Source organism: Cryptomeria japonica, chromosome 9, assembly GCF_030272615.1.
Source record: "Cryptomeria japonica chromosome 9, Sugi_1.0, whole genome shotgun sequence".
Lineage (NCBI taxonomy): Eukaryota > Viridiplantae > Streptophyta > Pinopsida > Cupressales > Cupressaceae > Cryptomeria > Cryptomeria japonica.
This window is the reverse complement of record NC_081413.1, coordinates 4650447-4655011: the sequence shown is the minus strand read 5'-3', so window position 1 is coordinate 4655011 and position 4565 is coordinate 4650447.

Here is a 4565-nt window from a genome sequence, read left to right as displayed (position 1 = left end):
ACTGCATATGAGTTAAGTGTTTGTTGGAGCATGATCAATGATGTAGGGCCAAATGTGGTTAAATTATTCGACATGCAACAAGATCTAAGAACAAAATAATGTTCTAGAAGATAGCACTAGAATATTACAAACAATCATGAGCAATATTATGTTGGTGTGAGCTACCATAGGCAATGATCTAATAATGTTGGTTATACCCATAGCATGTATATGTACCAAAAAAGTAAAGGTTGTAGCTATAGATTCATAATGTGTGGCTTATAGTTGCTTTTTGGCTCTACTAAAATCTTTTATAGAAGGTCTATTATTATTTTACAAAATTTATTGGCTTGTGAGGGTCAAATATCCAACTCCAATAGTATTAGTCCAATAATCTACTAAATAAACTTGTTTTGAAGAAGCTATATTATTTTAGATGAGGGAGGGTAGTTATGTAACTAATTGTTTGAATAATTTTGATATGATAATAAGTCAACTCCCATCACTATGAGTCAAGATGGGTCAAGATGAAATGCAAATTGTTACTTTGTTTCTTACTAGATTCATGGAATAACTTTGTGGTAGTAATAAGTAGTAATAATAGAACACTTGAAACTAAAAATGTGATTAGTATTTGGTTAAGTGAAGAAAAAAAACAAAAAAACTACATAGATGATACATCTTTCGATGTCTTTGTGGTTAGAGGCAAGTCAAAAGAGGATAGAGATGAGAAGAAATAGGATATAAGAGTTTCAAGTGAAAGAACAAATATAAATCTCTACATAAGTTTGAGGTAAAATGTTGGAGTTGTGGCAAGAAGGGTCACATAAAAGACTAAAAGTCCAAAAAGAAAGATGACTTCTCCAATTAGTCACGTCAGAGTGATGACTATAGCAATTATGTGTTTGTGATGATTCATGTTTGATTGGTGGACACTTTTCATATGACACTAAAAAAAGAGTAGTACTTAGAGTATACCAAAAGTGATGAGAGGTGTTTCTTGGTGACAATGACACTTCGATATTTTGTTCAAGGAAAGTTCAAAGTTAATTTCATGGATGGCATCACATATACTAGGTTTGACAAGAACCCTTATGTTTGTGTCTAAAATGCCTAATGTAGGGTTTCATGTCACTTTTGATGGAAACGAGTGTAGATAAGATAAGAGGTAATTTGGTACTAAAAAAGGAGTGTGGCATGGTAGTCTATATAGGTTGGATGAATCAACTTTATCTAGTCATTATAATATTATACACGAGTCAAGGATATTATGGCATTTGTGGTTGGGCATTGAGTGATAAAATCTTGAAAACATTGATGGATAAAATATGGTGGATGGTCTTGTTGATTTTGATTTTTATGAGCATTATGTGCTAGAAAAACATAATAGAAAGTAGTTTAATTTTGGAAGGACTAGAGCAAACAAGGTTTGGGAGGTGATATAGAGTGATGTTTTTTGTCCATTGATATCCTATTCATTAGTTAGTCTTTATACTATTTTTCATTCACTAATGACTATTCTTTCTACGTATACTAGGATATATCCAAAGCACAAGTCTAAGGTGTTTCTCAAGTTCAAAGAGTTCAAAGCTTTGGTTGAGAATCCAATCAAGAACAAATAATGGAGGTGAATTCTACTCTAAGAAAAAATTGTATTCTGCAAGCAATTGAAGATTGTGAAGAAAAGGACTATCCTATATACACCATAGTAAAAATGGAGTGAAAAAAAGGTTAAATAGAACTTTGATCGAAGTAGGAGTATGTTGAGTAGCACAAGCCTAGGGAATGAATTTGGGGCAAAGGTCATGAGATTGCATATTACTTGAAAAGTTAGTCTTCTATTTCTACACGAGTAAAAAAGACATCATATAAAATGTGGGAAGAAAACCAATGGCGACACATTTTGTGGGTATTTGGCTATGAGGCATTTATATAGGCATATAAGCAGTGGATTTTGATTTTTATGAGCATTATGTGCTAGAAAAACATAATAGAAAGTAGTTTAATTTTGGAAGGACTAGAGCAAACAAGGTTTGGGAGGTGATATAGAGTGATGTTTTTTGTCCATTGATACCCTATTCATTAGTTAGTCTTTATACTATTTTTCATTCACTAATGACTATTCTTTCTACGTATACTAGGATATATCCAAAGCACAAGTCTAAGGTGTTTCTCAAGTTCAAAGAGTTCAAAGCTTTGGTTGAGAATCCAATCAAGAACAAATAATGGAGGTGAATTCTACTCTAAGAAAAAATTGTATTCTGCAAGCAATTGAAGATTGTGAAGAAAAGGACTATCCTATATACACCATAGTAAAAATGGAGTGAAAAAAAGGTTAAATAGAACTTTGATCGAAGTAGGAGTATGTTGAGTAGCACAAGCCTAGGGAATGAATTTGGGGCAAAGGTCATGAGATTGCATATTACTTGAAAAGTTAGTCTTCTATTTCTACACGAGTAAAAAAGACATCATATAAAATGTGGGAAGAAAACCAATGGCGACACATTTTGTGGGTATTTGGCTATGAGGCATTTATATAGGCATATAAGCAGTGGATTTTAAGGCCAAAAAGTGCATATTAACTAGCTATGATAAGAATGTTGAAGACTACAAGATTTGGAACCTAGAAACCTTTAAGGTTCTTTATTCAAAAGATGTGGCATCTAGGAAACTTGAAAGTTTGCTAAAAAGGTAGAACAATCAAAGGATATTTAGATGATGTAGTTGAAACAAAAATTTATTAAAAGTTTAAGAAAAGAGTAGACAAGATAGTTTGGGAGTGGGAGAGGGAGAGGCAAGTATATATGCCAATAACTCTAAAAAAGAATTGGGTATAGACACAACGAAAATGGGAACCAAGTTTTGCGGAAGGCATTCTCACTTATAAAGAGAGAAAGTCTTGAGAAATGTCATGGATGAGATGATAACATTAAAGCAATGTAAGACTTGAAATTTGGTTGATCTTCAAGTATAGGAAACCCATTGATTGCAAGTGAGTGTTCAAGAAGAAATTCAAAGAGAGAGATTTCTTGAGCACTACAAGATGTATTTGGTGGCAAAAGGTCATTAGAAGTTCATTTTTTCTTCTTATTGCTAAGTTGAGTTCAATTAAAATGTTATATATTATTGTAACATTTGATTAGAATTTGAGGAAATGGGTATCAAGTTCACATTTTTGCTTGAAAACTTTCATGGAAGCAAGGATACAAGGTTAAAGGTAAAGAAAAACTAGCTTGTAAGCTAAAGATATATTTGTGTGGGTTAAGGCAATTCCCCTAAATGTGAAACCAAAAGTTTGATGCACATGTTAGAAATGGATTTTAGGAGAAGTGGTGTTGATCATTGTGTACACTTCAAGAATATAAATGATCATAATCTTATTAATGTTTTGCATGTTAATAATGTACTTGTCATTATAAATAGTAAAGCATTAATTCAAGAAGATAAAACCCAAATGTCTAGTAAGTTTGATATGAAAGACTAATGCACATGTTAGAAATGAATTTTAGGAGAAGTGGTGTTGATCATCGTGTACACTTCAAGAATATGAATGATCATATTTTTATTATTGTATATGCTTTTGATTAATAAAGCGGCATTTTTGTTTTATATTATTTTATATGTTAATAATATACTTGTCATTAGAAATAATAAAGCGTTAATCCAAGAAGATAAAACCCAATTGTCTAGTAAGTTTGATATGAAAGACTTGAAGTTGCCACATATATTATCGGTATGGAGTTATGCAAGGATAGGGAGTAAAAGAAAACTATAGGGACATGTGATCAATGATATCAAACAACTATGCAAATGCAAATAAATTTGTAATAGATATCACGAGGTTACTTAATAGTGTTGGTTCTCAAATTACCATTGTTAGAATCTTTTTAATTGGTTCTCAATTTACCATTGTAGGAATCTTTTTAATTGATTATGCTTCAGAATTGCCTCTTCTTCACCTTTAGAGTCCTTGTTATGAGCCTTAGTAAATATAGCATTAGAATCATCGTTCTTATCACCAACCTTATCCTCAGTCGTACTCTAATTTATATTTCACATCTAACAACAGACTTCATCGAATCCAAACACCCGTTTAGTAGATTATGAGTAAGTGAAAAATCGTAAGTGCATTGTCAATCTGGGCAAAATCTCCCACCGTGTTAATTCTTGTGATACCATGAACAATAAATACATTTTAACTGTTGGACATTCAAATGATATTGGGCCTTTTTCGTGCCCGTTTTTATTGGAAAACCTTGATATTGGGACATGTTCTTAAAACAAGTTTCGTCGTTGACAACTCTCTTTAAAAGGAGAATCGGCTAATGTTTGCATTCTTTCTTTTGGATAGTTGTGCCAGGAAAGCATGATTGTCCTCAGTCTGTAAACCCTTACCAAAAAACTTATTTTCATAGTGTTCTATCTGTAATACATCCATCGTCCAGGTGTCACAACCAATCTGCAGTTCCTCCAATTAAGACTCTTGAAAGAAATTGACAAGACACACATCTTGTGCTGGACACTTTAGGATACCTCGTACAACTACGAAGTCTGCAATGTATTCATCAAGGGGTTGTGTGCCATCT